The sequence below is a fragment of the Patagioenas fasciata genome, chromosome Z, assembly GCF_037038585.1.
Source record: "Patagioenas fasciata isolate bPatFas1 chromosome Z, bPatFas1.hap1, whole genome shotgun sequence".
In the NCBI taxonomy this organism is placed as follows: domain Eukaryota; kingdom Metazoa; phylum Chordata; class Aves; order Columbiformes; family Columbidae; genus Patagioenas; species Patagioenas fasciata.
This window is the reverse complement of record NC_092560.1, coordinates 21,804,812-21,818,455: the sequence shown is the minus strand read 5'-3', so window position 1 is coordinate 21,818,455 and position 13,644 is coordinate 21,804,812. Positions and strand designations below refer to the sequence as shown.

At 34.8% G+C, this 13,644-nt stretch overlaps 1 long non-coding RNA gene across 1 annotated transcript in view; it reads right to left on the bottom strand.

Annotated features, from left to right (window-relative positions):
• LOC139826496 (uncharacterized) overlaps positions 1-13,644 on the bottom strand; it is a 32,854-nt gene that overhangs the window by 16,142 nt on the left and 3,068 nt on the right. The window contains exon 2 of the long non-coding RNA XR_011736593.1: positions 12,992-13,125. This is a non-coding gene — a long non-coding RNA (uncharacterized lncRNA). The remainder of the gene's footprint in view (positions 1-12,991; positions 13,126-13,644) is intronic.

Sequence of the window (13,644 nt, the reverse complement as noted above, 5' to 3'; positions counted from 1 at the left end):
TGAATGCTCTTGTAAATAAATTATAAAGAAAGTATAATTTTGCCTGTCACGTAAAGCCACTGTCTATTCTTTTCCTTCTCTGTGGTCTATTTTCTACTATAGATCCTTTCTCTCTTCTACTAATTTACATTCTATTTCCATGATATTTTTTTCCCAAAAAGACTTTTTTTTAAGACCCGTCTCATTTTTCTGTTGAAATGTACATGTAATATCTAATTTTGTATTATGCTTTCAATGTGTATTGAAAACCATGCGTACTTCAGCAGGATAATTCTAAAGACTTTAATAATAAAAAAAAATAAAGCAGCAATGCAATATATTGTAAGGCCTATAACTATTGGAACTTGAGAGTGCATGCTGATATGTCATGTGAAAGTGGTGTAATGTCACCTAATACATAGTTAATTACCTGTTATTTTATCCTGAAAAAAAGTTTGTAGGTTTTAACCATGAACTCCAAAATGTAGTTCAAGTTGGAATGAAACAACCCAAAGCCATTGAACACTGTATAGTCCAAAAATACGGCAAACGTAGTAAAGTACAGAGCTAACATAATCGCACCTATATATTACAGATCTAGCTCCTTTGGACTTATTATTGGACTTGCTTTACATTGAAGTAACAGAAAACTATACATTTGTAAAACAAACTTCTGTAATATAAATAATAAATTGTGGCAGGGTAATAAAAATTCACAAAACAAGTTACTAGAGTGTCACTACTTCACGCTTCAGAGCCATAGCCCTTGAGCAGAGATATATAGTCAAGTGTCCACTTTATTGTGCCTGACATACTCTCTACTATGCAAGACTGTGTCTTCTGATTGGCTGGTTGGTTTAGTTTGTTGTTTGTTTGGTTGTTTGGTGTTTTTATCTTAAAGTTGCTCCATCACTTCTGTGCTTCACAGACAATATAATATTTCACTGCAGTTTGCACAACTGCAGTCTCTATTCACAAAAAGAATGCACCAAAACCAAACATTTGATCTAATTACATTTCATTGAAGAGTCAACGTCTTATTATTAGCTTTGATACTTCGGAACAACCTATCAGAAACCTCCATGAAGCAGTAGGAGAGGTGTCATTCTTCCATAATCTGAAATAGTCCTTGGAAAATATTTAAGGAGACTAAAGTGATCAAGAGTCACTCTAATTCCTCTGATATCCATGTTTATACAGATTGTTCAAATTACCTCTAAACATAATGTCCCTAAAAAAAAAGGAACTGCGTATTTCATCCAGCAATGCTATTAAAGAACTAAACCTGAACCCATTTAGGGATTATTTTCACTTGGAATATAAATTTGGCTCTGTTCTTCCTGATTTATTATTAGCCAGTTCTGCATGTGGGCAAGATTTTTTCCCTATATTGCTCAAATATATGTATATGTATTATTTTTTCTCCTGTTGAAATGAACACGTAGTCTTCAAATGACAATAAGGGAATAAGATCAGATAAAAGAAAGGGTTACAATTTGATTTTTTTTCAGAATATTCTTCCAACTTTTAATAGCGGTTTTCATCTTCCACGTCTGGTTTAATAAATGAAGTTATCTTCATTGTTTTTATGGATTAACTAAATGGTTTAAAATTTATTTAACTTCTCTAAAAAGCAGAAGTCACAAGAAGTGATAAGTACCTTGCAATATGACATGATAAAAATAAACTTGTTTAAGTACTGAAGGGACCTGTGCTTAAAGAACTGATCTTCCATTGTGGTACTATACTCACTGCACTGCTTACTTATTCTGCTGATCACTATAAAGTCTCTTGCCTGCTAGGCATGAACAACCGTGTAAACTAATTCTTAAATTGTAAGCACTATTTTAAGATTAAACTTACTCATATATCTGGTTTGCTTTTGCTTTGTTTAGTCTTTTGAGCTCTTCATTGAGTCTACACACAAGTTTTCTGTTTGTAATTTCTTCATTAGTAAGATTAACAAATATTTAGATAGCAGAAAAGTGAGCAAGAAATAACCCACAATTTTTATGAGAATTGTGAAAACCATCTATTAAATATGACTCATCTGCCTATAAAGAAGTGATAGTAACTAACAGAAAGAACCCAGGGATTTCAGTACCGTAAAGACATGCTATTGCTTTCAATCCCTGGTTCTTACTACAGTATATTTTGTACTGCAGATCCTTCTTCCTTCCATTTGGTGGAATGCTTATTTTTTCTGCTGCTGGAATCTACTAATCACATAAACTGCAGATCCTTGCGTAAGAACCCAGATTTATCTTTTAATGACAAAAATAATCTACAGCAATATGAGGAGCGACCACAGGCTTCTTGTATATACAGAAAAGGTGTATATATATATATCTTACTTGAAATGGGGAGAATTTTCTTTTCTTTAAGTTTTGGTTTCAAAATGGTTTGCATCTACTTCAGTGTATAGGCAGGAGGGAAAGGGTGTAAAATTAAAATAATAGTTGCTTTAAAGATCTCACATGGGATCTTTCTCATAGCAAGGAACTTGGTACACACGTTCTGGATTAACAGCAGGACTTTCTTTTGGTAGCCTACCATGTATGTGAGTTAATTAGTCATACACTGTAAGTTTTTCTTCCCTGCTCCTTCTCCCCTCCATTTTAATATATAACAGTCTGTTTGCTTTTATCATGGTCTTCCCCTTGCTTCTGTTTCTGCATCCTGTCTTCCATTGCTCTTTTTCAACATTAATGGACTAACATTGGAAATTTCATAGCCACACGAATGAATTGTCAGTATTGATCTGCATTGAAAAGTTCCTACATAATGTCACCTCAGTGACCACTGTATTCCCACAATAATAACCAGCTACATTTCCCCAGGAAACATTTTTGTACTTAGTGGCAGATAGAAGCTTTAAATACAATACTTTACAGACTGTGATATTTTTCTGTGATGCATTTACAGAAAACATACCTCACTGAAAAACTTTCAAGCTATATTCCAAGATACAACCACTGCACTCTATAAGTTTCTCAGTTACTATGGTCAGTCTCAAAATTGCTGTTTTAATAACCTGGAAATCTGAATACTTTATCGTAAACTTTCTCATGTTATAAATTCAAAGGAGATTACACTTGCTTATTGTCTACTTTTCCATATTATATTTGGGCAATAAGAAAATACTACTTGAAATACTATCCTCCATTTTACTGTAGACCTAATAGGGTAGATATGGCTAATAACAATCACTAAGAGAATAATAAGAATGAATACAGTTCATATTGTCTGAAGGACTAAGTGACCAGAAGCAAAGAAAAGGACAAAAGAAGGAAATGAGAGACTCACAGTATAAAATCATTACCCTAAATATACCACATGCTCCAGACTCTCACCTACATTTAAACAAAAAAGGTAAGTTTGGGTAAAAAATTATCACTTTGCTGAGAGGCAGAGAACTTGAGAATCAGAACAGTGAAAGCTTTCTGTTTATTTACAGATGTAGCACCTGTACCATGTGTCTGGCTGAAAGAAGAGTCAATTTGGCTCTTACTTAATGAATAGATACTCCAAGGCAGATTAAGCTAACTTAAATGGCTAGCAGCTGCACAATAGTTAAGAACATAGAATGTCATCATAATAATCTTCAAGCCCTATCCCAAAAAAGCTAGCATAACTCCAGAACAGCTTTATTCATTGCCAACAGAAATAAGCAAGTAATAAGACCTCACTGTCACAATTCTGAGTTCTTCTCAAAAAAATTATTCTGGTTCAAAGCGTCGCAGTGCAGCAACCTGCAGTACAGACTGGTGAACTAACTTATTAATTCCAGACCTATGGTTCCACATAGCGTCAATAAGATTCTTAGTTACCAGCTGGAGATGACTAAAATATTCACAGTAGTTTCTTTGGAAAGTATCATTTCCTTCTCTCACTTCAGGAGAGTGAGATATTTGTTATCTTGCTGGAAGTACTTGTCACATTTAAGGTAACTTCTGACTGTCTTCCTTTCAGGATGTCTAATTGTGGAGACAACAGTGTGTTTAATCAATTCCTGCCAATAAATCATGTGTTTTTGAATTTCATATTATGAGTAGCCATATTTAAGATCACAGAAAGATAACTGCTTGGAGTGTAAAAACATACAGGTAAGTGTTTTTAAAGCCACGGTCATGCTGTCAGTTTGTTTTGGCTTTGTATATCACCCTTAGAGCCAGAATTTATATTGAAATGATGAATTATATAGCTACACTTTGTATAATGAGTCTACAATATCCCCTGTAAGCGAATCTTACTATAAAATTTACATGATTATTTTACCAGCCTGGAGATTAAACAGAATTAATTAATTACGGATACTCATGTTTTGCTTTAACTCTCTAAATAGGGTAAATTTTCAGGAATTCTGCTACTTGACTGACTTTTCTGACTTTAATGATTCTCAGAGTTAACCTCCCCATTTTAAATTGATTGAAATTGCCTTTACTTCTAGTAAATTATTAAATAATGACAACAAAATAAAGCCTTCTGAATGCATTTTTCACACACCCACAAGAAACTTCCTAACAGAAGATATATGATTCTGTTTTGCATGCAAAACTTTTTCTAGAGTTCTGTTGCCAACTTTGTTCAATTATCACTTGGCAGTGATAAATCCCAGCTGTTACATGCCTGCACAACACACGCATTGAACTATTCAGCATATACAGACCTTAAATTATTTTTGTCAAGCAAATGAACAAGAGAATTTGCACATGTTAAAAAAAACCAAATAAGTAATTTTATAAGTAATTTTACCAAGAAGAGTGAATTGACTAACCCTGAAGAATTATTTTAATTGCCTCATGATGAAAAAAACATTATAATGTTGAATTGAAACCAATTCATATTAAAACTTGAAGCTGTAAAGAAAACAGACTTCCATGTCAGCTCAATTGGTGTTATGAGAAATCCTGTATTGTTGCTGGTTGTACTGTATATGTGACTGGCATAAAGTGTATATCATTCCTCAGCATTATTAATTCAGTATCTTTCATTAATACACCACACAAAATGAACTGAAAATGTTTCTAAGGACTATTGAAATGGTTTTAGCTTCCTTCTTCACTAAACAAATTCCCAGAGTTTAGTCTGTTACTGATGACATCTCGTCTTCTGTCAGACTCAGGATTTTATCAACCTGACCTAAATTCAAGTCTTCTGCTTTGCTGTGTATTGTATTGTTGGTAGACAAGCAGACTGGATATCTTAGAAATCTGTGTTAAGAAGTTCCCCAACGATGTGTATTACACACAGCACTGTTGTTAAGGGGGTATTTATGGGCTTCTAAGTCAATAACTGGATCCAGGCTCCATATGCCAAATATAACCCTGCACCAGCTGGTTGAAAAGCTGTTTCTCTCCCTCTCAGGGAGAGCTCTGGGTAAAATATTCATGACTTGAAAGCAGGCCTTGGAAATTATTGTTCTTATAAATGGAAAGAAAAATTAATTCTGTGCTTAAAGGATAAAAGAAGCCCTGTAATGTTTTGTTCTCTTTTTTCCCATGTTAGCTCAATTCAAATAGTCATTCCATAGTTTTGTGCTAGTCATGTCACTTATCTAGAAACAACTTTCTTTTTCCAAATAATGTATGTAAAAAACACCTGTGTGGAATTCAAGTTTTTGATCAGAGTACAAAAAGTGAATATTATGTATGGGTGAATCTCTAAAGGTTCATGTGGTATTCAGATCTGCAAAGAGTTCATTAGAAATGTTTAATCTACTAGAACACTAACAAGCTGGAGCATAAGAGTGTGTATATGCATGTTCTTGCTCAAACAGCAATGCATAAGCCAACAACAGTGATTATTCCACAAAGAGACATCTCTGTTTGTATTCAACATCACATGAGAAGATATGATGCTTAGGTGACCAGAAAAAACAGGAGGTCGTTATAGGGGTTTGATCTATTTTCTGCTTGCTATTTAGAAGAGCACCTCATTACATGATTAGAGCCTAAATATTGAATAAAAGCTTTCATAGTGCATCTTTAGCCAGAAATACTGCAAGGTCACATTACATGGGAATTACGGGGGGCATGGAAGGGCAAGGCTAGTCAGAGCAGACCTTCTTGGATTTCTGTTAAATTTAACTAAAGGAAATAACTTTAAACACCAAAGAAGTGAGGTACCACCCACAATTTTTTTTATATGGGCATTCATTTTCTTCCTATATCTTGTTGATGTTATTAAAAGCAAACAAAAAATATAAAACAAAGTAAAACAAACAAACAAACAAACAAAACAAAACAATGTAAGAGGAAAACAATTATTTGGGAAATAAATAGTTGTATTTCTGAAAACTCAATCCTCCATCTGTGTCTTACATATGTTTGTCATCAGGAGTTGCAGAATGTTCCCTCAGTTCTGTTTTGAAAGCTATCAAATATATTTTTACTAAGTAGTATCAGCAAAGTAAAAATAATTGCAAACTTTGAGAGGCCTAGTTTTTATGTAATTTCAGAATTTCCTCAACCCCCAAATGCAAATAGCTTGATCCAACTAAATATAAAAAAAAAAAAAAAAAACAACAATCAAATAATTTTTTTCTGGTGTGTTAAAACATCATTAGAAATGCATACACATTAAAAACAAAGAAACAAGTTGAATATTATGTATGAACATATTCTTTAATATTTATTCATCAGTGAATATTTTTCTTTCACCATTTAAGGGCCGGATGATTTAGACAGTTTGGAAGGTCCAATCTGAGCTCTAAGTATCACTATTAATAGGCCTCCTTTCACTTAGTTGCACACCACACAGTTATATATAAATATTAAATTATATTTATTGCTATTGTGGATCTTTGAGCTAAAGTCTTAGATGTTTTAAACTATAAAACTATATGGGGTCCAATTTACTTACTATTGAATACAAACTCTCATGACGTAAATGGCATCCTTAAGTAAGTACAAATATCCCACAACTGCCTTTGCCTTGTGCAGCAACGTTTTGGCTTGAAGGGGCAATGCAATGCTGTGGTGTATCTGCATTTGCACATCCTAGGCCATAGTGTGACCTTGCACACAGGATTGCAGCCATGCAACCCATCTTTAAAATAAAATGATGATCCGCTGACATTACATGTTGTGAAGGAAAACAGTTCTAGCCACACCCGTGGCACCTGTGGTAGCTATGTCAGACAACTCCAGAGCTGCTTCCTTGCAGGTGGTAAGATGATGCTCCCTTGTCCTGCCTGATTCTCTTGCAGATGTTTTCCAACTGTCTTCTGTTTGAGACAGGCAAAGTGGCTAAGATTTGCTTTTCGTATCACAGAGGTGCAGTAGCCTGATTTTTGATTGAAATAAATGCAATTCATGTAAACGAAGCTTCATAGCTGTCAGGTCTGAGGCACTGGTGATAAGCAACTGTGGGCAGTAGCTGTAACTGGAAGAGGATGTATGCTGACAGCCTTGTTCATCTGAAATCGAACAGGGGAATCTCAAGGAGCCAAAATGGCAGAATTTGGCCAGAGGAAAGGATGCAAGTTCCCTGGAAGCTCACAGAGCACCGTTATTGAAATAAAATGCACTTGCCAAAAGGAAACTTCAGTCTAAATTAGAAATGAAGGAAAACGGGCGGATGTGGCAAAAAGAGAGGAAGGCATAAAACAACAATGAATAAACAATGAATTAACACAGTAAACAGTGGTTACAAGCTGTCTAACTACTGTGCAGTGTTCTCAGAAAATCATTTACTCTAGGATTCAAATTTTCACTGCAGATTACAATTCCTTAGATGCCGTGCTGTATCCATAATTAATAGTGAATGCAGTTTCTATTATTTATATATTTGTCTGCATTCACAGAAGTATTGGTTTTTTTATAAAGGCTGGGGGTACAAAAAAGGATGAGTAATTAGCTGAAATGATGAAGATAATAGGGTTGTGTGAAGCTCCCTTAAAAACTGGACTCATCTGTCAACAACAGATATGATTCAATGTGCCAGATGAGAACCGATGTGATTGCCAAGGATCATTAGCTCCAACCTTGCTGAATCTGTGTGACCCACACAACAGATATGGTATATTGAAAATGTTTAGTTGAATCTTGCCTCCATATCACTTAACACTGACAGTGATAGCAGCTTTGGTAAAAACATGGGTATTATTTGAATCATTTTTTTTATGTTTAAAAATAATTGCAGTTTTGCTGCATGCTTCCAAAATGTCAGAAGATTCTCTTTGTGAGCCTTGAAGTTAAAGTCTGCCAGGCTGCAATTATTGAGCCAAAACAGAGCATATTGTCTGAGAAAGTAGGAATTTCATCAACTAAGGCACTTTAAACAGGTATGTCAGTTAAATTACCCTAAGATCTCTCAAGGCCTCAATCCATACAACATGTTCTACTGCCATTTCTTCTCATGATAGATATTTCTACTAAAAAAGTCAGCAACTATGTGTCACCAGAAACAAACAGCAAAATAATCCATAGCTTTTATAATAGCATTTGACTTTACCTATTTGGATTTGGAAGAGTTTCAAAAGGGTATTTTTAAATATCAGTATCTCTATGACACAGAAACAGTTGCTTAACAATGTGTCGCCCCTCTCTGCTCCCCCCCCCCAAAAAAAAAAAAAAAATCCCAGGCTTCATTCAAGAAAATTGAAGTTCTGTCCTGAAAAGTAACCTCTACCTAAGAGGTAAAATGTTCTAGTCTCCAGACAGTGCCCATTGTTCTTACAAAGTGATCAATTTGTGAACAAATTACAAAAGAGCTAGGAAAAAAAAAATATATTCCGGATCATGGTGGAGACTGAAAAGAAACAATGCCCACTTGAAGAATTTTTTCCAGAAGTTTACTTTAGTATGTTGTGGTATTAAATATTATGCAGTTCAGGCTCACCACTAAAGTGGTGTACTTCTGCTGAAAAACCGAATGCTTCTATTATGCATCTAGAATAAAAGAATGAGTCTGCAATTCTGTTTTCCTAGCAACATTTCTAGGTGAAACTGGTAAGGTCAGAACAAAAAACAAACAAACAACCCAAAACCAACAACAACAACAAAGGGAAGAAAAAACAAACAAAAACCCCAAACAAAACACAATCCAAAACAAATGAAAAGAGAAGAGCAAAAGACAATAAAAATGACTAAAAAGAAAAGAAGAATAAAGATTACTGAAGATTACATGTTGTGTTTTAAAAGTCCAGAGAACTAAGTGTTATTATTTTAAGCTGGGGTCAACAACTAGCTGTCAGCTAGTCGGTAGTCAATAATTAGCACATCACTGACTTTCTGAGGCCACTAACTAGCAGTGCACCCCAAAGTTCAGTACTGGGTCCATTTCTGTTTAACGTCTTCATTAATCAGCTGGGACTTCCAGGCTAGATAATCTTTACAGAAAAGGACCTTTTAAGCACAAACTGAAACACGGCAGGTTCCTTCTGAACATAAAGAAACAGTTTTTCACTGTGAGAGTGACCGAGCCCTGTTACAGTTTGTCTAGAGAGGTTGTGGATTCTTCATCCTTAAAATTCCAAAAGTCATCTGACGTGGTCCCAGGAAATTGGCTCTAGGTGACCCTTCTTGAGCAGGAAGTTTGGACAAGATGACCTCCACAGGTACCTTCCAACCTCAATATAATGAGCTTATAATATTTATATCAATAAATAAACAAAGACACCATAAATACACTTCCTGAGATGATGAATGATAGCTTCACAGGATTTTTGGAAATTATTTAAGTAGCTCTTTTTAATGGAATATTTAGTTTTTCAATATAGTTGAAAATTAGAATTTTGAGGACATATCCACATTTTTATTCTGAAAGTTCCTTCTGCAAAAGAAGCTTGCTTTGAGGATATTATTTTTATTTTTCATATTAAAAATGTTATTTTGCAGGCTAATGTGGAAAATTTGAACCGCAAATTCAGAGGTCATCTGCTTTATTGAGGGAAGACAAACACTGTTCAGTCTCACCTTTTGTAACAAAACAAAATGTCACTTTCAGTACTTATGGTGTATTTTAAACACACACACACACAAAATAACCACATGGGAGACTGGAAAATTTGTAGAAGTCAGCAGTTGTAACATTATTGAAGCACACAGTTAAGCACATTACATCAGAGCATGGAGATAATGCACCCTAAGACTTAAACCCACAAAGATGAATTGCAGGATATGGTGGCTGATGTCACAATAATTCTTTATTTCTTTAGGTTTCTTTCTTATAACAGAAGAAGAGATACACGTCTCTGTGGTGGTTTGACCCTAGCTATCAAGTAAGGCCCCACTCACTCCACTATAGCTGGATGGGGGAGAGAATTATTAAAGTGAAAAAACTTTTAATAAGTGAAGGGAGAAAGAAAAAAAAAAAGTGGAGGATAAGTGACACAAAAAGAATAATTTCCTACTATATGATGGATGTCCAGCTAGACCCTAAAAAGCAACCTTGGACCCCACTCATTCACCTCCCTGCCAGTCTTATCAGTTTTACTTCTGAATACAAAATTATATAGTACAGAATAAGCCTTTTGTGAATTCAGGTTAGTTATCCCGGCTGTGTCCCCTTCCAGCTGCTTGCCCACCCCTATCATATTTGCTAGCAGAACAGAGTGAGAAACAGAATGCCTTGATGTCATGCAAGCACTGTTCAGCAACAGCTAAAAACATGGATGTGTTATCAACACTGTTTTGGTCACAAAAAATCCTGCAGCACCACCTGAGCTTCCATGAAGAATATTAACTCCATCCCAGCCAAACTTTCACTTTTATACTCTAAGACTAATTTATCTCTTTGACTTTTCTGCTGACTTCAGGTGCATAATTTACTTTTCTTCACTTAGTTTCTCCACCTCCAGTTCTCTTCTTGCTTTAAGTCTGTCTTTCTTGCTTAAAACCACAGTCCTCTAAACACACTGCTTCTGTGTTATCACGACCACCCAAGCTCACATCAAGCCTGTATTTAAGTTAAACCTTTTTGACTGTAAACACATTATAACATTTCTGATTTCTTCTATCATCAATATCTTGCATAATGAGACTTTTCCTTTTTCTATTTCTGCCATAAAAAAAAAAGGTGTTTGTTACATTGTGAAGGATGATATCTAACTTGACTGTTGCTACAGCAAGTGTTAACTTTGAACAAGGATGAGAACTTCAAAAGGGAGACTGAAAAAGCAGAGATTGAATTCAGAAGTGTGAAGAAGGTGCATGCTAAAGTTTAGCATTGATAGCTGAAGTATGTGAATAAAGAAAAAAAGGTAAGAGACCAATAACGATAGGGTAAAACGTAGACTTACGTTATCAGCATCATCCTATGAAAGGATGATGCTATTTACATTTCTAGAAAAATCTCATTTCTGGCTCCATGATGGTTTTGGTACTTGAGTTATGAGTCTTGATAGTATCAGCATTGTTGTAAGCAGCTTAAGTGGTTCATTTGCTAACTATAGAAGTTCAGTTTGTATTGTGTCACATTCTTGTTACTTGAACATTTCAGGTAAATTCTAGAAAATTCAATTCTTCAGTATTTTGCTTATCTTTTCATAGATTCAACAACATTGACATGGAGTGATGGAAAGATGGAGTTCTTGGACAATATTTTCTGCAAATATATTGAATGATGTTGTAAATGTTATTAGAAAAGGAGGTGAATGTCTCTGAATAGTGCATAGTTTATCTGATGAGGCCAATTATCTACACAGAATCAATCCAAGCTCTATTCAGTATATCACCAGACAACGTATGAATTGTCAGGAAGCTAGAAGATTAATTTATTGCACATCTTCAAGCCACTATACAGATCTTCCAAAAGGAACAAGTTAATATAGCAGCATCCCCTGTCATGTGTCCCACCTGGATATGCAAGGTTTGGTAATCAGAGGGACTATCTCCACAGTTAAAATTCAAATTTTCCATGACATAAAAAAGCTAAAGTCTACTGAAGAATCTGAGTATATCTCTATCTCGCCCTCAACTGACAGTGCCAGTCTCTAACCACCGTATTTATGTGGTCCTACATACTCTTTACGAAGAAAGTTATTGACCTATTCTGGTTAAAGGTAGTTCCTCACTTAAAATTCAAGACAGTCATAATTTTAAGTTATCTTACACTAACTGAAGCAGTCCTGGGCAAATACTAAACCACAATGTAAACACACTGGGCAAACCAAATGTGCTGTTGTTATGTGCATACATCTGCATAAAACTTGATATGGCTTCCTTTATAAAATCCCACCTAACACCATGCTGCTTTAAATGTCTGCCTTTTTAAGTCTAGGATTTTTTAATCCCTTTACCTGAAAGGGTGATGAGCAAATGCACTACGCTTTATGTATTGTTGTGTTCTACCGTTTCCTACTTTGTTTTGCCAAAAAGCTGGTTCCAGAAAACCCCATGATATTTCAAAGGAATTTATGTGCTTCACAGCTGTTGTTAAATAGGAATTGATCATAAAGTTTTTTACTATACTTTCTCTGTATTATTCCAGATCAGTACCTTGTCTGTTACTAGAAGGTTATTGGTTACTTGTAATGTTTTTTTGTTGGTGATAGAGTAGTATTTTATTTATTTATTTGTTTATTATTGCTTTAAAGAAGAAAAAAATGTGTTCTTATGCCTTATTCTTTCAGGATCCAAACTGGCTTTGCAGTTTGTGATTCATGTTGCAATGCATATAGTCTGAGAAACCTCATAGTGTAGTTGTAAAGAGAATAGATTAAAGTAACTTACATTTTCTAATGCTACAGTGTTCAAAATTAGGCAATGATTCAGATTTTTATATGTAAAAGTTTCCTCAGTATGCATATCTCTTCTGTCAAACATTGCTTCTTCTCATATGTATTTGCCATATACCTGCCCTTAGGAGAGGTAAGAAAGAAAAGGCATTCCCCAAAACTACTTTGAAGTGAGGAATCCCTTGCAGTTTCAACTTTGTGTTATCTTTTCTGAAGATGCTTTCATCATCTGTTGCTGTGTGGTAGCTACACAGGATCCTGTTCCTGACTGAAGGCAACTGGAATGTGATTGTATAAGAAAAAAACACAAAGCACAATTTGTTTCCTTACCTCATATCTTTGGGAAGATTTCACAATAAGAAGAGTTTATCTGGACAACATAGAGCACACTGAAGTACAAGTGGATGATCACTTAACACCATGTTACCAGGTTTATATACTGAAACAGCCAGTTCTGTCAAACTCTGAAAAAGGGAAACATATAGTCTCAACATTTCTTTCTGTACAGACACACATATCACATGAATGATGACATAGAAATTGATTTTGTGCCTTTTTTTTTTCCCTCACCTTCCTTTTTCCTAGGCAGCTATTTTCCAAAACGCTTTTTAGGGTGTCTGTTTTTGCCTTACTTAGTGTTAAGTAACATTTTTTCCCTTAAAACGAAATATAAAAGTTCTTTTCCTCTCTTCTGTCATAGTTCTTCATTATTTATTTTTAACAACTTATAATACATATCTATGCGAATAGTATCTATACCATGATAATAGTATCTATGAAAATATAAAAATATCTAGAATACCTACATTCAGTGCTGCTGACATATTTTAAACAACCACATTAGAGCTGCTGCCAGCAACTTTCTCATCCCCAAATTAGAAAATATCCTATTGGAGATTAAGTCCAAGTTAAACAATAACCAGCTGCTGATAAACCTGTCCTTCTCATAACCCTTCCAATAACTGTTTGAGAAAATAGATATA